Raw genomic sequence first — 25,208 nt, 5'->3', positions numbered from 1 at the left:
TTAACCTGAATTTTATTTAATTTAAAAATGATACAGCAGGCCATTTGTCCCATTGTGTCTTTGCCAGTTCTGTGTAAGAGTTGCCCAATAAATCTCTCTTTCCAAAGCTCTGCAAGTTCTTCTGCTTCCATTCTTTAGTGTTGCTGCTGCATTCTTTCATCAATATTTTCAGTTCATTTTGAATCATAACAAATTCACTTAGTTTTTTAAAAAAAACTCTCTTCATCTCCCCTCTGGTGCTTTTGTCAATTATCTTTCTTTGAATCATTACACAAGTCCTTGGGTCTCGCTTTTCTTGTTTTTTCTTTATGATTAGGCTTCATTTCATGTATTAGAATTTCTTTTACTGACAGAGAGAGCCCAATTATATTCCTTCCACTTATCACACTGGGAGCTAATTCTGTCTTTGTGATGTACTATCCAGCAGCAACCGTGAATTGGGAGACCATCTTACACTGACCCAGAATATTTATTTTTGAGATTACTGTGTATCATGTCTCAAATTCCTAGAATACTTAAACTAAAATATAACTTTCCTAATGAGAGCAAGCTAATTTTCTTCTGAGTGATTTGAATTTTTACCTCAATATATCTGCCAATATTGTGCATTTTGGGAGGTCAGGTGCAAACATAAAGGATACTGTAAGGATCTGGAGCTTTAGGAGCACTGATATACACAGGGATATTGGGATCCAAGCCCATGGCTCCCTGAAAGTGGCAGAAAAGCGAATGGGGTCGAAAACAAGGCTTATGGCATGCTTGCCTTTTTCGGCCTGGGCACTGAGTATAAAAGTTGGTGAGTCATGTTGCAGCCATATAAGGCTTTGGTTACATCTCCTTGGGTGCATTTTGCACAGTCCTGGCCGCTACCCCGTAGGAAGGTATGGAGGTTTTGGAGAGGATACAGAAGAGTTTTACCAGGGTGCCGTATGGATTGGAGTGTGTTTGCTGTAAGGAGAGGTTGGACAAACTTGCATTGTTTTTTCCAGAGTGTTGGAGGTTGAGGGGCAACCTGATGGAAGTATATAGGCATAGGGTGCATTTCCATGTCATATACTGGGGGTCATAGGTTCAAGGTGAGGGAAAAAGCTTAAACAAGGTGTGTGAGGAAAGTATTTTACAGGGAATGGTGGATGTCTGGAATATGCTGCCACGGGAGGTGCTAGAAGCAGATATGATAGCATGTTAATGAGGCATTTAGACAATTACATGAACAGACATGGAATAGAGGAAGATTGAACATGTACAGGCAGATGGGATTAGTTTAGAATGGCATCATGGTTGGAACAGACATGATGGGCTGAAGGGCCTGTTCCTGTGCTGTACTATTCCATGTTCTATATTCTTTGGGAGAGTTGGCAAATATTGCAAGGTGCCAGGAAAGGTCATTTGGGAGTGAGCGAAATACAGGACCAAACAGTAAATTAGTTTGATCTGTTCCCTTGTAAAGGTCTATTTAATTTTCTTTCAAAACAAAATTAATGTTTGGAGTTTGGCTTGTTAATAATTAGCCAGAATTACACAAACGCGCTCCGAGTGCAATCCCAAAATGCAGTTACAAGAATAATGAAATTTAAATAATTCACAGGGGCACATTGTAATTATCCTAATAACATGACTGCAGTTAGTTGGGAAGAAAAATGTCCACACTGAAGGTGAATAACAACAGCTTGTATTTATCTAGCACCTTTAATGTTGTAAATCATTCCGTGTCTTTTACAGGAATTATTATCAAATTAGACTCTGTGAGGATCTGTTAGGCGGGTTAATCAAAGATAGTCAAAGAGACAGATCATTGACCTGAACCATTAATCTCTGGTTCTCCCTCCACTGATGCTGCCTGGCTGACTGTATATTTCTAGAAGTTTCTGTTTTTATTTCATATTTTGATTGTCTCTCCTGGTAGGAAACTGGAAATCAAGCCCCAAAGATTCCCAGATTGTCACAAAAGTGAAACTTTGATTAAACCACCAGTTGACCAAATTCAGGTTAAAAGAAGATGCACGCAAAGTTTCTCTTTAACAAGAAAATGTTTCCTGTAATTAAATTTAACCAGTGGCAAAACATAGATGAGTTGAATTGCTAACCTATAACTCTATAAATTAAACTCTACCACTTTTATAAAATAAGCATACAACAGATACACAAAGAGACGACACGCAAATATTTCGGATGGGGAAGGAAACCAAATATCAGAGAAGCATAGATAACAAAGTGTGGAGCTGGATGAACACAGCAGGCCAAGCAGCATCTCGGAAGCACAAAAGCTGACATTTCGGGCCTTGACCCTTCGTCAGACCCTAAGATCTTGGATTCTCCAGCATCTGCAGTTCCCACTATCACATCAGAGAAGCACAGTTCTGGCACCAATCCAAATCTCAGATGGCGATGAAGGGTTTAGGCCCAAAACGTCAGCTTTCCTGCTCCTCTAATGCTGCTTGGCCTGCTGTGTTCATCCAGCTCCACACTTTGTTATGTCAGATGGTGATGAGTTGTTTTCTTCCAGTTCCTTTCAGTTCTGTGCTGATGACAACAGGCTGCGTACACTCTGATTCTCTGTCTTTCATTCATTGCTTAAGGATTTGTCCTGTCAGTGCCTCTGAAGTTGTTTCTTTTCCTTTTCCACTTCAACAAGGGACTTAGTGAAGGGGCTGCATACAGAGGAAGGGGAAGGGAGGGCAGCTAGCTCCAAGGAATGTTCTTTTACTTCTCCACGCAGAAGACAGGCAGAGATGAGAACAGAAGAAACAGGAGCAGGAGTAGGCCATCTGGCCCATCGAGCCTGCCCCACCATTCAATAAGATCGTGGCTGATCTTTTCATGGCCTCAGTTCCACTCTCCATAACCCGTAATTCCTTTACTGTTCAAAAATCTATCCACTTTTGCCTGAAAAACATTCAATAAAGTAGCCTCAACTGCTTCACTGGGCATGGAATTCTACAGATTCACAACCCTTTGGATGAAGAAGTTCTTCCTCAGCTCAGTCCTAAATCTGCTCCTCTCATTTTGAGGCTATGCCCTCTCATTCTAGTTTCACCCACCAGTAAAGACAACCTCCCTGCTTCTCTCTTATCGATTCCCTTCATAATTTTATATGTTTCTATAAAATCCCTCCTCCTTCTTCTAAATTTTAATGATACTGTCCCAGTTTACTTAATCACTCTTCATAAGCCAAACCTCTCAACTCTGGAATCCACCAAGTGAATCTCCCCTGCATCCCCTCCAGTGCCACTACATCCTTTCTCTGGTACACAGTACTCCAGGTATGGCCTCACCAGGACCCTATACAGCTGCAGCATAGTCTCCCTGTTTTTAAACTCTATCCGTCCCCCAATAAAGGACAACATGCCATTCGCCTCCCTAATTACCTGATGCACCTGCAAACTAACTTTCCTTGAATCATGGAGGTGGAGACTTTCTCTTCACAGACTGCACATTTCTGCAGCGCTCTCCTCAACCAAGCCCTTCGTCTCCCACCCAGGGACCAATCAAGTAATTGTTACCAAGTTACTGGTCCTGATTGAAAAGCCAGTTAAAAAACTGACTCTGGGCAAAATTGTCCTGAACAAACACAGGCAATGTCCATTTGTCTAAAATTCTCCCTCACCGCTTGAATTAAGCAACAGAGAAACCAAAGTTAATGTTTCGGGCCCAGTGACCCTTGTTCAGAACTAACTTGCTTTTTAAAACTGCAACCACACAGCTCTCACAGCTTCCTTTTGTTAATGGAGTAACTCTTCCCATTTTACTCCACCATCCAAAGCAAATATGGACTTTACAATTAGAGAAAACACTCAATCTGGCTTGGTCTTAAACAAAATTTGTTTAAATGTGAACAGCAGTTTGTGATTTCCTGGTGCTTTCTCTATGGTAATACCTGTATCAAACAGGTTCTACCTATGAACAAATCACACCTTCCCCTCATTCAGTGTAAATTATTGTTCCCTTTGAGATTTAGTTTTCTTGTCATTCTATGCTAGCGGGTTGAAGGCATGTCTCTTCTGTTTCTCAGCAATATCCAAGTTCTGCACAAATAAAGAATTTATAAGCATCTCATTTTAGCAGATGACTATAGATAAACTAATCTCATATACTCCCACAGCACAGAATGGGGCCATTCTGCCCACTGAACCTGCGTCAGCTCTTTGAAGGTGGAATCTTCTGCCTTTAATCAATGCACATTAGTCAGGACCGTCTTCATATCATGAGCTCCCCTTAGCTGTGAAGTCTACTCAGAGACAGCCAGTTAAGATGTTATCTAAGGGTCCACTTGAGGCTCCACCTGTTGGCTCTGGTGTTGGGGGGTTAGGTGCGGGAGGGAGTGCAGAGGGAGTGCAAGTGAGGTGATGCAACCCCTGAACCAGGCTGCAGCAGTTCTCACCATTTGGAGATATTTGCATCATACACTGCGTGAAGCCTGCAAATGAACATTCAGTAAATGTTTTGTTTTAATTTCGTTAATAATGCAGATTGGCATTGAAGCATTACATCAGTCACCCAATACTTCCATCTCAGATATCTTTCCTTCCCCCATTTGGAGACCATCCTCAGACTCTGAAAATCCCAACCTGAAAGTTCTTTCCAACTTCTCCAACTCGGCTGCTGTTCCTCCATTGTTTTACTAAGCTTTCCTTTTCAAGTTTAAACGTAATACTCTTATGGAAGTTACACAAAGAAACAAAATTCCCCTTATCCCCTTTCAGAAACAAAAATAGAAATTGATGGGAAATCTCATCAGGTCTGGCAGCATCTGTGAAGAGAAATCAAAGTTAATGTTTTGGGTTGAGTGAGCCTTTCTCAGACACTTCTCATTCACCTGGTTCTATTACCAAACATCTAATGCTGGCATGTAAAATACTTGGAAAGAAATTTGCACCGTTGTTGAATACTCATTCCTTTATTTATTGCTATGCTTTCACCAAAGACGATAAAAGAATCAAAACTTCTTTCTCTAGATAAAACTACGTAATGCCGTGTTTGTTTGTAAAAACAGATGCAGATGTACAAATACAGTTTGTAACTTATTTATAGCTATAGAACCTAAAAGTCTAATTGGGAACTGTTTCCTCTTGTATTAATAATGTTTGCATCTGATGGGCTCACTATTATTCAAGGATAGATATTCTATATGTGATGTTTGCCTTTAGAAAATATCTTCCTAATGGCGAATAGCTAATAGCTTACCAATTCTTTACATTCTAGTTTTGTAGCATCATGATAACTGCTCCTTTCTCGAATCTATGTTGATATGATGAAATGCCCGTTAAAGTTTGATTGTGTGAAAAATGGAGCTTACAGACTGTGAGGTCCACCAGAAAACAGGAACAAGAGTAGGCCATTCAGCCCCTCGAGCCTGCTCTGCCATTCAATAGCACCAAGGCTGACTTGACATTGTTCACATCCACTTTCCTACCCGTTCCCATAAACCTCGATTCCCTGACTAATCAAGAACCTGTCTTTTTCAGCTTAAGTATACACAAGGGCTCTCCCCTCACAGCGCTCTGTGGCAAGGAGTTCCAAAGACTTTCAATTTTCTCAAAGAAGAAATTCCTCCCTTTCTTAGTCTTAAATTGGTGCCTCTTTATTCTGAGACTATAACTCTGATCCTAGGCTCTCCCTTGAGGCGAAACATCCTCTCAGCTTTAACCTTATCAAGCCCCTTAAGAATCCTATATGTTTCAATGTGATCACCTATCATTAGTATAAACTCCAGTGAGTAGCGTCCCAACCTGTTTGGCCTTTGCTCATGAGACAATCCCTCCGTACCAGGGATCATCCCAGTGAACATTCCCTGAACTGCTTCCAATGAAATGATAGGATAAGGAGACCAAAACAGCTCACATTATTTCAGATGTGGTCTCCCCATCACCTTGTACAGCTGCAGTCAGACTGCTGCATTCTTATAACCCAACCCTCTTGAAATAAGGACCAACATTCCATTAACCTTCCTGATTCCCTGCTGCACCTGTGTATTAGCTTTCTGTGTTTCATGCACAAGAAGCGGTAATGTTTTGCCTGTAAAATCAGCGTTTTTAATTCACTTGACAACTCTTCTGAAAGTTTTCAGTCAAAACTAATGATTCTTCTGTTTTCACATGAACAAATAGCTTTCCAATAATATGTGTCAAATACTTTCAGTGTCACCCGCACTCCTTATTTGGCACACTTACCATCATCTTATCCACTATAAGTCATAAAACTAAGACAGAGAATGCTGGAGAAACTCAGCAGGTCTGGTAGCTTCTGTGGAGAGAGAAAAAGAGTTAACATTTCAATTCCTGTCAGACATTAACTCTGTCTCCCTCTCCACAGATGCTGCCAGATGTGTTGAGGTTTTCCAGATTTCATTTCAGTTTTTGTTTCAGATCTTTATCATCCACAGAATTCTCAGTTTCATTAGTAAAGATGGGTTTGAATATGACTGATTAAAAGGCAGTTACAGATTGTCAACAAATGCCAGCCACACCCATGTCCAACAAATGAATTTTAAAAAAATCTCACTTGCAACTTGCAATTCACAAATGGCTTTAAAACAAGAATCAGATAAATATTTGAAAGGTATATGTTTGCAGGACAACAGGGAAAGAACAATGGATTGAAGCATATTAGAGAGCTGTTTCAAAGAGCTAGTACAGGCACAAGGGGCCGAATGGGCTCCTGCTGTGCTCTGTTGCCACAGATCTGAAAACTTTGTGTGCAACCAACATTAGAGAATTAAAAGCTAATGGAAGGTTGAATGACCTTTAGTCCTGCCCTGAATGATCTGATTGCTGCCCATTGATAATCTCCAATCTCTTTTTAAGAAAGCTGTCTATCGTTTAGTATGGAATTGCTGACGAGCCAACACTGTGACCGAACCACTGGTATCAATTTAAACACCAAGGAGAATCTCATACCTCAGCAGTGGCTGTGAGGAAGAATTACCAAGGCAGATGTATTCAGTCAATTTGAATATTAAAGCTGTACCTGCTAATTCATCGCCCCCACACATTCTGTTCAGAAACAGCCTTGGGAATTGCATCTTCACTGATGCCGCTAGTAATCCCTACTCCCAGGAAAATATTCAACAAAGATGAAGCCAAGTTAACAGGCTGACAGACCCAGGAGTGTTTGATGGGGTCAGGGTCCAGTAAGCTTTACTATGTACCTAATCCCGCGCTGTCCCTGTCCTGGGACCGTTTGATGGGGACAGTATGGTGGAGATTTAGGAACAGATCATAACATCTTTCAACAGATTGATTAAAAATGTCTAGAGGGAGTTTTACTCCGTATCTAATCTTGAGCTGTCCCTGTCCTGGCAATGTTTGATGGGGACAGTATGGGGAAGTTTCACTCTGTATCTAACCTGTGCTGTCCCTGTCCTGGGAGTGTTTGATGGGGACAGTATGGAGGAGTTTCACTCTGTATCTAACCCGTGCTGTCCCTGTCCTGGGAGTGTTTGATGGGGACAGTATGGGGGAGTTTCACTCTGTATCTAACCTGTGCTGTCCCTGTCCTGGGAGTGTTTGATGGGGACAGTATGGGGGAGTTTCACTCTGTATCTAACCCGTGCTGTCCCTGTCCTGGGAGTGTTTGATAGGGACAGTGTGGGGGAGTTTCACTCTGTATCTAACCCGTGCTGTCCCTGTCCTGGGAGTGTTTGATAGGGACAGTATGGGGGAGCTTTACTCTGTATCTAACCCGTGCTGTCCCTGTCCTGGGAGTGTTTGATGGGGACAGTGTGGGGGAGTTTTACTCTTTATCTAACCCGTGCTGTCCCTGTCCTGGGAGTGTTTGATAGGGACAGTGTGGGGGAGTTTTACTCTGTATCTAACCCGTGCTGTCGCTGTCCTGGGAGTGTTTGATAGGGACAGTATGGGGGAGTTTCACTGTGTATCTAACCCATGCTGTCCCTGTCCTGGGAGTGTTTGATGAGGACAGTATGGAGGAGTTTCACTGTATCTAACCCCGTGCTGTCCCTGTCCTGGGAGTGTTTGATAGGGACAGTGTGGGGGAGTTTCACTCCGTATCTAACCTGTGCTGTCCCTGTCCTGGGAGTGTTTGATGGGGACAGTATGGGGGAGTTTCACTCTGTATCTAACCCGTGCTGTCCCTGTCCTGGGAGTGTTTGATAGGGACAGTATGGGGGAGTTTTACTCTGTATCTAACCCGTGCTGTCCCTGTCCTGGGAGTGTTTGATGGGGACAGTGTGGGGGAGTTTTACTCTGTATCTAAACAGTGCTGTCCCTGTCCTGGGAGTGTTTGATGGGGACAGTATGGGGGAGTTTTACTCTGTATCTAACCCGTGCTGTCCCTGTCCTGGGAGTGTTTGATGGGGACAGTATGGAGGAGTTTCACTCTGTATCTAACCTGTGCTGTCCCTGTCCTGGGAGTGTTTGATAGGGACAGTGTGGGGGAGTTTCACTCTGTATCTAACCCGTGCTGTCCCTGTCCTGGGAGTGTTTGATAGGGACAGTATGGGGGAGTTTCACTCTGTATCTAACCTGTGCTGTCCCTGTCCTGGGAGTGTTTGATAGGGACAGTATGGGGGAGTTTCACTCTGTATCTAACCCGTGCTGTCCCTGTCCTGGGAGTGTTTGATAGGGACAGTATGGGGGAGTTTCACTCTGTATCTAACCCGTGCTGTCCCTGTCCTGGGAGTGTTTGATAGGGACAGTATGGGGGAGTTTCACACTGTATCTAACCCCGTGCTGTCCCTGTCCTGGGAGTGTTTGATGGGGACAGTATGGGGGAGTTTCACTCTGTATCTAATCTTGTGTGGGGATCTGATAGTTTTATATGAGAACTCTCTTTTACACATGTTGAATGTTGAAGAACTCTTGCTACTTAATTCTGACTCTGGGTAGCATTGTGGCTCTGCATATTATTTTTTTGCTGAAAAACTCTATCACTAAAAACATTGATATATTGATTTATTCAATTCTTCACACCATATCAATGATTTTGTGATATTGGACTTTTCCGACACTTTCTCTTCCTCTCTGATTGGTGAATTCCCATTGCAAAACTCTGACCACGAATAAGGTAAATGAATGACCTTCAACCTACTGCCCTCTGACCCATGACCCATTCTGCCACCACCCTGACACCTTCATCCCCTCTGCGCGCACACTCATGCACCAACAATCACACACACGTTCTCACACACTCACAAATGTACATGCACACTAGCAAACACACATGCATATGTGTACCCATTCACACAACACAAACATATTCACATACACATGCGCACATGTGCGCGCACACACACACACACACACACACACACACACACACACACACACACACACACACACACGCGTGCGCACTGCTTTCAGGCAGTGCATTCAAGATCAAAGCGCATTAACAGAAATTGTGATCAGAGATAATGGGAACTGCAGATGCTGGAGAACCCAAGATAACAAAGTGTGAAGCTGGATGAACACAGCAGGCCAAGCAGCTCCTGAGATGCTGCTTGGCCTGCTGTGTTCATCCAGCTTCACACTTTATTGTCTTGCATTAACAGAAATGTACATCATTACTGACGCTCCTGCCGTAGGAACTGTTTCCCTCCATTCCTTATTGCAGAACAATAACAACCAGATTTTATATCACTCCCTTAACATCACAAAATGTTCAAAGGTCCTTTTCGAAGGGGATGTTGTAAAGCAGCATTTAACATTGAGCAACCTGGGTGATGCTCGGGCGGATAGTGAGAAACATGGCTACAGAGGCAGTTTAAAGGGGGAGTGAGACAGAGAGTGGGGAAATTTAGGGGGAGAATTCAAGATCTGAAGCCCAGGCAGCACTAGGCAACGCAGAGTGATTAAAATCTACAACACTGCAAATCGTCAAAGGTCAGAATTAGGCAGTTTGGAGAACTGTAGTAATTGGAGGAGCTGACACAGTGAAGTGAGAGTCTGTGGAGGCATTTGGAACCAAGGACGAGAATTTTACAGTTTAGATACTTCTAAACAAGAGCTGGTGTAAGTCAGTGAGCACAGGGGTGCTGGGTGAACAGTTACAGCAGGAGTTGGAACACTGAGGTTTCAGTGAGGACATCTCAAGCTGACATAATAATTACTTTGTGCGGTGTGGGCATCACTGACTTGGCCAGCATTTATTGCCCATCTCTAGTTGCCCTTTCCTGAACCGCTGCAGTCCATATGCTGTGGGTTGACCCACAATGCCCTTTCGGAAGGAATTCCAAGATTTTGACTCAGCAGCAATGAAGGAAGTACAATATATTTTTCTAGTCAGCTGGCTTGGAGGTGAACTTGTAGATGACGGTGTTCTCCATGTAACTACTGCCCTTGTACTAGGCAGTCGAGGTTACTGAAATGGTGCTTTGAAGGGGCATTGATGAGATGCAGACCATCTTGTAGATGGTACACACTGATGACATTGAGCATTGGTAATGAGAGGAGTCAATGTTGATGGGGGCGTATGTGATGACAATCGAGCGGCTGTTTTGTTCTCGATGGTGTCATGGTGCACCCCTCCAGGCCAGAGCAGGGTATTCCATTACATTGCTGATGTGTGCTTTGTAGATGGTGGTCAGGCTTTGGAGAGTCAGGAGATGAATTATTCCCTGCAGTATTCCTAGTCACTGACCTGCTCTTGCAGCCATTGTATTTATACAGTGAAACCAGTTCAACTTCTGATCAATAGTAAACGTCCACCACAAACCACCCCCAGGAAGGTGATAGTGGAGGATTCAGCGATGGTAATGCTATTAGATGTCAAGAGACAATGACGAGAACCCCCTTTGTTGGAGATGGTCATTGCCTGACATTTGTGTGGTGTAGATGTCGCTAGACACTTGTCAACCAAACCCACGACATTGTCTGGGTTCATTAAATAGATCATAGCATCCCTACTATGTGGGAACAGGCCCTTCAGCTCAACAAGTCCACACTGACCCACAGAGCATCCCACCCAGCTCCATCCCCCTATAACCCACCTAATTCACACATCCCTGAACACTACGGGCAATTTAGCACGGCCAAACCACTTAACCTGTACATCTTTGGACTGTGGGAGGAAATCGGAGCACCCGGAGGAAACCCACGCAGACACGGGGAGAATGTGCAAACTCCACACAGACAGTCATCCGAGGCTGGAATCGAAACCGGGTCCCTGGCGCTGTGAGGCTGCAGTGCTAATCACTGAGCCACCGTGCCGCCTCACAGGTTTTGCTTCTTATAGCCATTTACTGGTTCATGTGCTTTGCTGTTCTTAGAGCACTTTGGGAATTCCAGATGTTGTAAAAGACCGTTGGAAATACAAGTCATTTCTATCAAAACTTTCAGAATCTACCAATTTTACTCAAATGAAACTTTCTGGGACACGCCTGCCTTATGTAAGAGTTTATTTAGTTTAATACAACTTCTAACTGTCTGTTTGAGATAAGTCAGATATTCCCGGGTGCGAATCCATTTCCTGGATTTATTTGACAATACATCTCCTGACACTTTGCACAACTGCCAAAGTTGGGATGTGGGTTTGGAATGATGATGGATTTTACTCAATAATGTCAAAATTGACACTGCAATTCACGCACTGTGGGTTCTAAAATGGCAATAAAATACATCCCCAAAACGAGGTGTCAAAGCTTCAAAATGTTCCGGGAGCCATAATAAAAGAGATACTAAACCTGACGACACCAGTAATTTTCAGTTTTCTGAGTCAGTGATGATAGTGTCGCTGTTTTGTTACTGGGTACGTGATGCAGAGCCTGAGTTCCAAAAGCAGATTTGGAGCATTTGAGTTAAGTTTAAAACATCTGGTAATACAAGCAGATTACCAGCATGGAAGCAGACCAACTCTGTCAATGCCCACGCTCAGGATTTTAACATTGCTTCACAGAAAATCAGAGATAAGTTGTCCATTCAATTCTGTGCAGGTGAATGCAGTATGCAAAACAGCCAGCACATGGACCGTTGTGCAGCCTGCATCCATTGATATCAATGAATATAGTCATGGTCTTTCATGCCATTTGTCTCTGCCTCCCATCTCTGCTCCCCAACACTCTGCTGCTCATCTCCATGAGCTTTAACTTTATTTCTCCACCCCCATTCCTTGCCAGATTGGAGGGATTCTGTTGACGGGTCATTGACTCAAAACATTCTGTCTCTCCGTGGATGCTACTGGACCTGCTGAGTTTCTCCATCACCTCCTGTTTTTATTTCCAATCTCTAGCATCTGCAACATTTTGATTTATTGTCAATGTTACTGTGATTGGAGAGATTCTGTGCTCTTGATCATCACGGTGTCAATGAGAGAAATCCTCCACTGCTTCTCAAAAATGTCCCAAACAGCCAGTGCAGAAGCAGGCCATTGGACCCAAATGATCCATGCCAGTGTACCTTCTCATGCCCTAATTAGCCCCCAGCCTATCACCATTTGCTATTCCTATCTCCCTTACCTAATTTGCCTTTCATTGTATTGTACTCTTGGCATTAATACCATTGCTAGGCTCTGTATGTCTTTGGTTGGAAATAGCCGTCAACAATGTTGTTACAGATACTTTCATACACCTCTGGAACAGGTGGGACTTGGGCTCTGGCCTCCTGGCCCAAAGGTAGGGACACTGCCACTGCACCACTAGGGTCCATTACCATGCTGTTATGAACCGATAAACATTTATGGATATTTACACAGTCTGTGTAGTGGTTTGCAACAGGCCAATATCAGAATCTTTTCCTCACAGGTTCCAACAGCATGTGATCTGACATCATCTCACATTACTGACGATGTTCTCTAAAAAATGAGTATAACGATGATTAACCCCTTTCCACTACACTGTTCACCTTGACTACTCCCTGAGGGACTGGATTCCAAACTCTGAGTAAGAATTTTCTCCCGAGTTTCCTATTGGATCATTGCTGACTATCTGATATTTATGATCCTTTGTTCTGTTCTCATCTACAATCAAATATACTCCTTTTGTCCACCCAATTGAATATATTCACAATTTTCAAAGACTTTTTTCAGGATACCTTCAACCTTTCTACATTGTTAAGAAAAGAGCCCCAGACTGATCAGTATTTCCTGATAATTGAGGGTAACTTCTCACATTTTGTTGTCTTGGATTCTCCAGCATCTGCAGTTCCCATTATCTCTGATACTATTTTAACCTCACTGCGAAGCCTCTTCCAGGGATGCCTAACCTGAAGAAGTTACCCTCCTCCCTCCGGACCAACCTCAGGGAATCTCTCTCCCATTGCAACTCTCTTGTCCATCTTCGGTCCGCCTCCCCCTCTCCCCCTATTTATTCCAGAACCCTCACCCCATCCCCCTCTCCGATGAAGGGTCTAGGCCCGAAACGTCAGCTTTTGTGCTCCTGAGATGCTGCTTGGCCTGTTGTGTTCATCCAGCCTCACATTTTGTTGTCTTGGGTAATTGGTAGCAGCTTCTGGCACCAGAATCCTAAACAATGATTGCTCCTGGCCCATCATCTGTTTGTTTGTTTCAACTAACTTACAGCCTCAGGCCATGGCCAGGTTGTTAACTCTTTATGGATTTATCCTGGAGACTTCCTGCTTTCGACATCCCCTCCATCATTTAAATGGCCTTTGCAAAATTCCAATATTTTTAGAATAAAGAAGAATGTTAAAAAAATATAGCCTGGTCGCATACAATGTACACATTGCTAAAAGGAGACTGTCAGTGAAAGCTTTTCATCTTGCACTCATTGGAATTGAAACCAGGAAACCAAGTTTTGAAAAGGAACACCAATTTATACAGCATGAGAAGACAATGCTGATTGGTTGGCATAGAGAGGCAGCAGGAATTGTTAACTGTTAATTATAGCTAACTTATTAACTGTAGACCAATCAGATAGGTTCTTACTAGTCCACATGTTGCCATGGGGAAAGAGGGATTTGAAGTCTGAATATCCTCCCAGGGTTCAATGTTTACAAACTCCTTTAGCCTATAAAGAGCAAGGTCCTATATGTGGTTATATTCAGCCTGCAATATATATATGCAAATATATGCACACACTGCAATTTGACTGATAGTCTTAAATTGTCTTCTCATGTAATTCTTATCACAGTCTGGATTATTTACCAGATGTTGTCCAATTGCAGAAACCCATTGTATTGGACCCCATGTTCTGAGTTTTGTCAGGTTGTTCATTCGGCTTTGAGTCTCATTTTAGAAAAACTAAGAAACAAAGTAGATTTTATTGAGAATGAATCTGTTACTTTTCTCTTGGATCTTTTCTCACATTATTGACTGGGAGATGAATCTTTAATTCTTAGATGCTTGAGGACAATCCTGGGAAGTTACCAACTCTACGCAAACTCACAGAAGACATTCTTCAAAGCTGTTGGTTTTGTGTGATAACAGAAGTAATGGGCATCTTTTAGGTCATTTTCAATTTGCAAGACCGAGGTATTCAGACGGTGAGTCAGGAGCCAACTAAATGCTTACTAACTTTTTAAAATCTGGCTAACATTAAACAGAATGTAGAGGTTAGTAATGTCGGTATGGGAGTAGTCCATAAATCTGACCGATTCTGGTATTAGTATAAGCCATGGAAATAAATTACATTTGTACCGTACCTTTTAAGACCTCAGGACGTCCTAAAGTCTTTAAAGTCAATTAAGTAGTTTTAAAGTGCAAGCACATTGGAAATGTTATGGCTAATTTACATGTAAATAATCAAATGCTTACAGAAACTATTTGGTCTATCTTGTTGTACAGCAAGAACAGTTCAGTAGTTGCCATTTTCATGACCTTTAGGGCTATCACAGACCATATTGCTATCAGTTAACTGTCAATTGTCATCTAACTGGTGTTTTCTCTACAGCAACACGTCTTACAATCAGAGTCCACATGTCTATTAATCAGCATGCTGTTCTAATATATTACACAAATTAATACATCTAATATATTTTCTCACCTTGCATTTTCTTCTTTTTCAAAATGCATCAAACCTATGCTCTTTGTTCTTCCTGAAGAGCAAATTAGATCACAATGAAATCTCAGCCCTTTATAGAGATGATGCTTGTGTAAACAAGCTTGACACCATCCAGGACAAAGCAGCTACATCCACAAACATTCGCTCCCTCCGCCACTGATGCTCAGTAGCAGTAGTGTGTACTGTCTACAAGATGCGCGGCAGAAATTCACCGAAGGTTCTTAAACAGCACTTTCCAAACCCATGGGCAGAAGCATCTAGAGGGACAAGGGCAGCAGATACAAGGGAACACCACCCCCTGCAAGTTCCCCTCTAAACTGCTCGCCATCCTGACTTGGAAATATATGGCCGTTCCTTCAATGTCCTTGGGACAAAATCCTGGAATTCCCTCCCATGGTGGGTCTGCCTACAGCACATGGACAACAGGGGTTTGAGAAGGCAGTTCACCAACACCTTCTCAAGGGCAACTAGGGATGGGCAATAAATGCTGGCCCAACTAGTGACGCACATATCCCAGGAGTGAATACAAATTAGCTCTGTCCCTGCTCTGCCTCACTGAGATTGAGTTTTTAGCTGGCTGAACATGAAACAGCAAGACTTTGGTGATGTGATGAATCATAATGCAGGATATTTTACATGAATATCAAATTCTTTTTCGATAATTTTGTCTTTGAACAATGTCGTGAGCATATCATAGAAAGGTTGCCTTTTAACTCGAAAGCCTTGACATGAATTTTTAAATGCAGGATTTCTTTCACAGAGAAGCTGTGAATTGTGAACGGCCTTTGTAAGATGTTTGATGAAGAATGGGCCAGTTCCAAAGGCAAGGAATCAGTTTTAAGAACTTAAAATGTAGTGAAAATTCCTTAAAATGCACTTCTCACATCCTTGAAATATCCCAAAGCTCTACCATCAATGAAATATTTTGAAAATGTGGTCATCATTGCTACAGCGCAAAACACAGCAGTCAAATTGCGCACAGCAAGTTCCCACAACCACCAACGAGGTGCGAGATCGCCTGGATCTGTAATATTAATTGAGGGATGTGTATTGGACAGAACTGGGTTGAACTCCCCTCCCCTGCTTCAAAATTGTCATGGGACCTTGTACACTCACCTGAGAAGGCAAAAATGGGTTTTAACAGAAGCAGAAATTGCTTCCGTTAAAGCAGAAATTCTGTTCTATAAAGCAGTCAATTAAAATTCAAGATCTGAAGTCAGTGTATTTACAGCTGTAATAGCTCACTCAACCTAGCTGCTTGAACCCTTCATCCAGGAGACAAAAGGCAAGACAATAGAGTGGAGCTCAGGGAGACTGTCAATGTTACAGAGAGTGCTAAGCATAATACTGACACAAGCACAAGCTTCTCTTTTCACTAGGTATGGTGATAAAGAACAACAAAAAGAGCAATTGTGTACAGTCCTGGTAACCACACTACCAGAAGGATGTGGACACTTTGGAGATGGTACAGAAAGCGCTTACCAGGATGTGGCCTGGTGCGGGAGATTTTAGCTATGAAGGAACATTGGATAGACTGGGTTTGTTTCCACTGGAACACAGGAGGTCGAGGAGGAGACCTGATAGGAGTTTATAAGATTGTGAATGGAATGGATAGAGTGGAAAGTATGAGGCACTTTTCCCAGGGTGGAGGGGTCAATTGCTGGGGGACATGAGTTCAAGGTGTGGGGGTGGGAGGAGGGGATGTTCAAAGAAATGTGCGAAGCAGTTTTTTCACACAAGGGATGGCTAGTGCCTGGAACGCGCTGCCAGAGGGAAGTGGTGGTGGAAGCCAACACAATAGCACTATCCAAGAATCATGAACAGGAACTAAATAGAGGGATACGGATCCTGTAGGCGAAGACAGTTTCAATATGGGTGGACAACAGGCTTGAAGGGCCGAAGGGCCAGTTCCTGTGCTGCATTGTTCTTTGTTCTTTGCTGTTCCTTTCACTGAGGTGCTGGTGATTTCTGAGGCTGGAGACAAGTTCCTACAAACTGGTCTCCCTGAAAGCAATCCCTGTTGAACCTTCAGAATGCACTTGCTGGTGGACCCCCCACCCTGTTGTGTATACCCCTTAGCTTAACCCTAATTCCTGCCCTGTAGTAAACTGCCCCATACACACCTTTATGAATCATCCCCTCCTCCGTGCCCACCAGCAGCTTCCATTATTCATCCAGAAATCGGACAGCTATTTCCACTGAGTGGTGATCCACAGTTAAATGTGAAAATTGTGGTGTCTTAGTCCGAGATCTCATTGTCTGGCTGGTAATGAAAGTATATCAACTACATTGGATCCTTGTTCAGACGTCAAAAATGCAGAACAACCTTCTCACTGTATGAGAAACCGTTCCAGTCTATGTACCTGCGTAGATATTGCGAAAGTGCAGGAAGCTTTAATTGTTGCCAAATAAGGTCACAGGAAATAAAAGCTGAACTTTTACAAGAATGAGATCTCATTCTGTACAAATTTAAATTTGTTTTTGAGATTTTAGAAAGATGTTTGAATAAATTTGTGAATAACAAACCAGCAATGACTATGAAAATAAAAACTGAAAGAACTGCAGATGCTGTGAATCAGCAACAAAAGCAGAAGATGCTGGAAGAGCTCAGCAGGTCTGGTAGCATCTGTGAAGGAAAAAACAGAATTAACGTTTCGGGTCCAGTGACCTTTCGTCAGAATTGATAGTAGCTGAGGGAGGGTCACCGTGCCCGAAACGTTAATCCTGTTTTATCCTTCACAGATGCTGCCAGACCTGCTGAGCTTTTCCAGCAACTTCTGCTTTTGTTCCTGCAATGACTATGAACCCGCTGTCTTGGAAGGTGGTAGAAATGGAAACAATGAAAACTTTGTCAAGAAAATTTAACACAGGCTTGAAAGATATAAAGTTGCAGGACCTCAGGGATAAAACGGAGGATTGGGACAAATTGGGGTGTTCTAAAGAACTTCCTTCTGTGCTTTAATGAATCTATGGGTCTAATTATTTGTATTACAAATTCTGTCTGTTTCTTTTATATGAAAAGTCATTTTTTTACCCTTCCCTACTTTTCTTCCTGAACCTTATTTTACAAAAGTTGATATTCCAACTGACACTCATTCAGACTCTGGGCTCTTTATTAACTATATCGCAGCCTGACTGGTGAAGGAGATGCACAATCAGTTGTGTATCTAGCCCCAGCTGTCCTAAAAGAAGGGTCTTTGTTGTTTGGTTTCTCTGTTGACATGCTTAAAGGTTCCTTGAGGTGAGGTAACAAAAGTGGAAGCAAAAAGTTGTTATTTCATTGTCCGTTTTGGGAAGAGGGTGTTTCTGGTGAGGCTGCCATTTATTTTCCATCTCTAGCTGTCTTTGAGAAGATGGTGCTGAACCTTCGTTTTAAGCACCTGCAGTCCAACTGGTGAGGGAAGTGCCTGTTGGAAGAGTCTTTCAAGATTTCAAGCAGGTGACAATGAAGGAACGGTGACATGCGTCAGAACATTGAGTGACTTGAAGGCCATCCTAGGTTTTGGGTCGCCATACAAATACTGCCTTGGGCCTTCTGGTTGGTGGACGCTGTGTGTTTCAGGAAGTGAGACGGGGAGCAGTTAGCCCCTGAAATGTCAGCATTTTATACAAGGATGATCTAAATGCAGCAAAAAACCTCCTGCAGCTCCAGGTTGGTTTTCTGACACTAACCAGATGCTTGTGTTGCTCACTGAAGATCAGAAATCACCAGATGACACGAGAGCCATCAATTATAGACACACACTGTTGAACCAAGAGCTACATAAGGGTTAAAATCTACACAGCAATTATAGGCTAAAGCTTTACTGTTTGATCACCAGAAGATTTAAGACTGGATAATGTTTGCAACCCATAAACTTTGATTACTAAATAATGATTTTAAAGATAATTACTAAGACTGAACTGAAAATTAGACACATTTTTCAATTACAGATTTTTTTTGGCTACTTTTAATATTTGACTCAACTGACAAGGTAATTAGTGGAAATTTCCAATATTAATGTCCCATCTCCTGGAAAAGCTGAAATGTTATTTTATGTGATGACTTACTGCATGGCTTGGCTCTGTTTAACATAAACATGCTGCATAAATTCAACAAACAGCACACATGGAGAGAGAAGTGAGGCTGAATATCTCACATCCTCACAGCATGGTCTTCATTGAGTCTGAGAATTATACGCGGGGGGCGATCAAGGAAATTCCCAGCGAATCCAGGGTCAATCAGAGCCCATGGGGGTTGTGGGTGTGGGGGTTGTGTGTGTGTGTGGGGTGAGGAATTCTCAAACCAAGCACAAAGGAAGGTGTTGCAGTTGTTGCTGGAGGTCACTGTATGTGTCCCCTGCATGTTAAAGATTGCAGCCAGTCAAGAAGGCAGGTCACTACCATCTTCCCCTGTTTCTCTGTCTTTACTCTATCAAAACTCTGTATAGTTACATAGACTGATGTCAAATCTCCTCTTAGCTCTCAGCTGGACAATTCTGGTAGATGGTAACCCCCAGGATGTTGATAGTGGGGGGGATACAGTGATGGTAACACAATTGAATGGAAATGCTAGTGGTTAGATCGTCTCTTATTGGAGATGGTTATTGACTGGCATTTGGGTGGCATGAATGTTACTTGCCATTTGTCAGTGCAAGCCTGGATATTGTCCAGACCTTGCTGCATTTGAACACGGACTGATTGAGTATCTGAGGAATTGTGAATGGTGCTTAACATTGTGCAATCATTGGCAAACATCCTTGCTCCTGACCTTATGATGGAGGGACGGTCATTGATGAAGCAGCTGAAGATGATTGGCCCTAGGACACTGCCCTGAGGAACTCCTGCAGAGATATCCTGGAGCTGAGATGACTGACTTCCAAGAACCACAGCCATTGTCCTATGTGTCAGATATGACTCCCATACCCATAGATTCCTGTTGTGCTAGAGTTCCTCGATATCACACTTGGTTAAAATGGACTTGATCTCAAGGGTTGGCCCTTGTACAGCTCTATCGACCATGTTTGAACCAAGGTTGTAATGAGGGCAGGAGCTCAATCACCTGCCCCAAAACGTTATTTCTGTTTCTCTCTCTTGTCAGAAGCTGTCAAATCTGTTGAGTATTCATAGAATTTTCTGGGTTTAAGTGATGTAATTAACAATGTATTTCAACACTGACTCATAGTTTTATATAAACTAATTGGACCAATTACAATTCAAACGAGGCCCTTGTCAATTTGTGCAGAACTTGTCTCTGTTTTAGTCAATGAATGTAAAGCCTGAGCAAGGCGTTGCCACTAACAACCGTACATTTACAGCAGTGTAACTGTTTATGATACATCAGCTGAAAGTATGTTGGCCTTTTAGAAGCAGCTCTGTAATCATTCCTTCCTGTTTATGATTTCATTCTCTATTTTTGTTTCAAGGAGGCAATGTTCTTGTTTATGGAAGTTTTGGTGCAAACTTACAAAGCGAATAGCTGTTCCTTCCTAGTGTTGGTCTCCGTCAATGCCAGCACTGAAGGAGTTCTGGGCTTTTCGAGACACAGCCTCTCAGACAGGATGTTAATCTATCTGAGCTTTCATTTGTTGTCTAAGGTGCACATTAAAAAAATCCCATGGTGCTAATTTTAAAATATTCTACCTGATGTCTTAGTCAATATTTTATTCCTCTTCTGCATCACTTAAGGAGACTATCACATAAGAACATCATAAAATAGGTGCGGGAGAAGACCATTCAGCCCACTGAGTTAGCTCCAACATCCAATGCAATCATTGTTGATCTTCTGCTTGAGTTTCACTTTCCCACCCATTCTCGGCATCCCTTGATCCTGTCATTGATGAGAAAGTTATCTCTCTCAACCTAAAATCTATTCAATGATGGACAATCCACGGTCTACGAGGATAGTGAATTTCAGGCATTGACAGATGTTTGAATGAAGAAATATCTTTTTGTCTCAGTCCTAACACTTTATCCTGAGACTGTACTCCCTTGTTCTACATTCCCCACTCAGCAGAGTCAACCTCTCAGTATCTACCCTGTGAAGCTCCTTCACAATAGTGTCTGTCTGAATGAAATCACTTTTTAATTTTTCCAAACACCAGAGAAATGGACACAAGTTAGTCAGCCTCTCATCCAAGGTCAACTCTGTCATCCCAGGGACTAATCAATTGAGCTTTGAGCTGCATCATTCCATAGAAAGAACATCCTTGCTTAGATATGGAGATCACAACTGTGGAAAGTATTCCAGGTATGCTCTCACTAATGCCCAATACAATTGCTACATCTAATTAATGTTTGTGGGAGCTTGCTGTGCAAACACTAGCTGCCATGTTTTCCTACTCTACAGTCATAGACTATACATCAGAAAAAAATTAACCAGTTAATGAGTCATAAAGTTTTTGTGATGTGGTGGAAATGCAAAATTTTCCTTTCTTCTATAAAGAGAGCCATAGAAACATTATGACACAGAAAGAGGCCATTCCGCCTGTCATGTCCATGCCTAGCCATCCATTGTAACCCGCTGCTACAGTGCTCCTGGGGCAGCTCCAGGTTCCTCTTTAATGAGTTGAGTGCTTCTGCCTCAACTCCAAAACCAGGCAGTCAGCTCAGAAAGCTCCCACCCTCTAGTCTTCCTGCTGTAGGAAAGATATTGTGAAAGGGTTCAGAACTATTTATAAGGATGTTGCCAGGGTTGGGGGAGGGTTTGAGCTGTAGGGAGAAGCTGAATAGGCTGGGGCTATTTTCCCTGGAGCACCAGAGGCTGAGGGGTGACCCTGTAGAGGTTTATAAGATCATGAAGGGTAAGGACGAGATGAATAGTCAAGGTCTTCTCCCCAGTGTAGGAGAGTCCAAAATTAGAGGGCATAGGTTTAAGATGAGGGGGGAAAGATTTAAAAGGAAACTGAAGGGTAACTTTTTTTTATTCAGAGGGTGGTGTGTGTATGGCATGAGTTGCCAATGGAGACTGGTACAAATACAAAATTTAAAAGGCTTCTGAGTGGGTACATGAATAGGAAGGGTTTAGAGGGATTTGGTCCAAATGCTGACAAATGGGACTCGATAAATTTGGAATGTCTGGTCTGTGTGGACTGGTTGGATCGAAGGGTCTGTTTCTGTGCTGTATCACTCTGTGATTCTGGTTGAAAATGTTTCCCCTCTGCTCATTTTACCAATCGCTTTATTTCTGTGCCCTCTGGCAAGTGACCTCTCACTAGGGTCAAACATGTCTTCACTATCCACTCTACCCAAGCCCCTCGTTACTTCGTATACCTCAACTAAACCACCCCTCAGCCTCCGCTGTTCTAAGGAAAACAACTCTAGCCTATACACTCCTTCCTCATTGTTAACCCTGGCAACATTCTTGTAAATAGGTGAGTAATGCTCAGCCAATAAGAGGTTCGTGCTGATTACTTCATCACTAAATATAGGCACAGTGACTTGAGACACACTGTTGTAATAAAAGCAGAAAATGTTGGAAGTATAATGCAATTCTAGCACTTAGTGTATACGGAGAGAAACAGTTACTGTTTCAGGTCAATGACCTATTGCCAGGCTGTGAAACTCTTCCCTTTGGTGGGAAGGTCCAGAATCAGGGGACACGGATTTAAAGGAATGGGCAGAAGAAGCCAGAATGACGATGAGGAGAGGTTTTGTACTCAGTGAGTGAGCATGGTTCAGGATTCACCACCAGACTGCAGAGGAGGAGACTTGATCAAGAGTTTCTAGAGAGAGAACTGGATCATCAACTGAGCAGAAAAAGATTGTGAAGCTATGGGGCAAATGTAGGGGATTGCATGTGGGTGAGTTGGTCTTGCAGTGGGCTAGCACAGATAGGATGGGCCAAATGATCACCTTTTCTTTTGTAACCATTTGTCGATTTAATAATCCCTGTTCAAGCAAAGCACAATCAATGATGCCATGCTTCAGTATCGCGGCATAATCATTCTGGTTGGCTATTACCTGATGATCACGTAAGATCGTAATAAATTGGAACGGGGTAGGCTATTCAGCCCCTCAAGCTGCTCTGCCATTCAACAGGATCATGGCTGATCTGACAGTCCTCACATCCACTTTCCAGCCCTTTCCCAATAACCTTTGATTCCCCGACGGATCAAAAATCAATCTCAGCCTTAAATATACACAAAAACTCTGCCCCCACAGCTGTCTGTGGAAAGGAGTTCCAAAGACGTACAACCCTCTGAGAGAAGAAATTTCTCCTCATCTCAGTCTTAAATTGGTGCTCCTTTATTCTGAGACTGTACTCTTCTGGTCCTAGACTCTCCCATGAGGGGAAACATCCTCTCAGCATTTACCCTGTCAAGCCCCTGTGGATCACCTCCCATTCTTATAAACCCCAGTGAGTGGAGTCCTGGCCTGTTTAGTCTTTGCTGATTAGACAACCTCTCCATATCAGGGATCATCCCAGTGAACCTTCCAGCTCAGGGAATACTTGGCTTTTGAAATTCTCATTCATGTTTTCAAATCTGTCCATGAGCTCACTTACTCCCTGCTGTAACCCTATCCAGCCCTACATTACTCTGAAATCTCCTTGACTAAACAGCTCTCTTGTGCATCCTCAGTTTTTAGTGATTCCAACATTAGCACCATGCCCTCAGCTACCTGGAACCCAAGCTCTGGAATTCCCTCCCTAAATGTTTCTCTCCTCCTTCTTACCTCACTCCTCCTTTATAGTCTTTCCTAAAACTGACCACATTGTAAAAGTTTTGACCACCTGCCCTATTATCTCCATATGTGACTCAGCTTCAAATTTCGATTGGTAATGCTCCTGTAAAGCACCTTGGAATGGCTAACACCTTTAAGGTGCTATATAAATGCAGATTGTGATTGGTTTGTGTGTCCTGTCTGATCAGGTGAGTTAATATAGGTGCAATAGCTTTCCTCACCAATCAGTCTACGCCGTGATGTATTGGCTTGGGGAAAATGCAGGAGAAATGTGTTATTTTTAATGTTGTGCGTGGAATATTATGGCTTTATTTTGGAGAAGAGCAAAGCCGTTCTCTCCATTGTTCCCGGTAACACTATTTGCACATCTGTTATCTTGTTGCTGTTTGTAGGAGTTTTCTGGGCACAAATTGGTTGTTGTATTCACTTCACTCTCCTGAGATTGGAAATAAACGGGTCTAGGCCCAAAACGTCAGCTTTCCTGCTCCTATGTTGCTGCCTGGCCTGCTGTGTTCATCCAGCTCTACACCTTGTTATCTCACTTGAATTGAGGGTTGGTTAGCAAACACAAAACAGACAGAGGAGGCAAATGGATCTTTTCAGTTTCATGGTTTGTTACTGGTGGGCAGCTCAGAGCTGGAGCATCAGCTGCTTACAATAGGTATTAAGATGTTTCTGTTATAATCTGGCTAAACAGCGAGAATTTAACCATTGCTGATTGTCTTAAAAGCTCACCTGGCTCACTAATATTCTTCAGGGAGGGAAATCTGCCATCCTCATCTTAAGATTTAAGATTATTGTCACACGTACTCAAGTACAGAAGTACAGGAATACAGCGAAAGTGTATAATGTCACCACAGACAAGTTCATTTTAGCTACGAAGGTGCCTTGGTATAAAACCTAGGTACAAGTACTAATGGAGAGAAATAAAGTTAAAAGTAAAGCAAGGTAACAAAGTGTGAAGCTGTATGAACACAGCAGGCTGAGCAGCATCTCAGGAGCACACGACGCTGCTTGGCCTGCTGTGTCCATCCAGCCTCACACTTTGTTACCTTAGATTCTCCAGCATCTGCAGATCCCATTATCACTTAAAAGCAAAACATTACTGTTGTTCTTAGCATAAGTAGAAAAATAAATTTGAAAGTTAATATTACAGTTTTTCTTAGTATTAATTAGAAAAATAAAGGAATAAGGTAAAAGAACACAGGACAGTACAGCACAGCACAGGCCCTTCGGCCCACAATGTTGTGCTGACCTATTATCCTCTTACGATCAAAATACCCTGCATCTCTACATTTTACTATCCTCCATGTGCCTATCCAAGAGTTGCTTAAAAGTCTCTAAAGTATCTGACTCCACTACCACTTCTGGCAGCACATTCTACACACCCACTACTCTCTGTGTGTAAAGAGCCCTCTGACATCTCCCCTATACCTTCCTCCAATCACCTTAAACTTATATCTTAAAAGCTCAACAATTAGATTTACATATGATTCCAGATCCACAGCAATCCAATTGACTCTTAATTGCCTTCTGGGCAATTAGGGATGGCCAGTTTAATGCTCATCTGGCCAGTGATACACAGATCCCACGAATGAATTAATAAAAGGAATGACTTAGCTGTTGGGACCTC

At 42.6% G+C, this 25,208-nt stretch overlaps 1 protein-coding gene across 3 annotated transcripts in view; it reads left to right on the top strand.

Moving 5' to 3' along the window:
- Positions 1-25,208, top strand: part of tafa3b (TAFA chemokine like family member 3b) — a 68,439-nt gene that overhangs the window by 18,128 nt on the left and 25,103 nt on the right. Inside the window, exon 2 of one of the 3 annotated variants that reach the window (XM_048553263.2) lies at positions 14,250-14,393. The exons of the other annotated variants lie outside the window; for them this stretch is intronic. The gene's annotated coding sequence lies outside the window, so the exon portion shown is untranslated. The remainder of the gene's footprint in view (positions 1-14,249; positions 14,394-25,208) is intronic. 3 annotated transcript variants of the gene reach the window in all.

The sequence above is a fragment of the Stegostoma tigrinum genome, chromosome 21 (assembly GCF_030684315.1).
Source record: "Stegostoma tigrinum isolate sSteTig4 chromosome 21, sSteTig4.hap1, whole genome shotgun sequence".
Taxonomy (NCBI): domain Eukaryota; kingdom Metazoa; phylum Chordata; class Chondrichthyes; order Orectolobiformes; family Stegostomatidae; genus Stegostoma; species Stegostoma tigrinum.
The sequence above is the reverse complement of the archived record's forward strand: the minus strand, read 5'-3'. Positions and strand labels throughout refer to the sequence as shown.